A 270-nucleotide genomic window follows, 5' to 3' on the forward strand; every position below is an offset into this window, starting at 1 on the left:
TGCTTTTCCGATTTGTTCTATGTGATAACATATTTGTTATATTAGTCTTGAATTTTTCAGATGTACAGTGTATATACAAACTAAAGGCTTTGAAATCCAGTAAAAGAAAAATTAGGGTACTGGACACTTGAAAGATTTCACCAAAAAAGAAGTCTGGCTAATAAATATTAATATATCAGCTCAGGATTTTCAACCGAAAATTGTAATGAAATAAAATTATGCATAGTAATTTCCATATTATCTACTGAAAAAATACATTTCACACGTATC

Source organism: Thamnophis sirtalis, unplaced genomic scaffold (genome assembly GCF_051295495.1).
Source record: "Thamnophis sirtalis isolate CommonGarterSnake01/CBP01778 unplaced genomic scaffold, rThaSir2_p1.2 scaffold_4, whole genome shotgun sequence".
In the NCBI taxonomy this organism is placed as follows: Eukaryota; Metazoa; Chordata; class Lepidosauria; order Squamata; family Natricidae; genus Thamnophis; species Thamnophis sirtalis.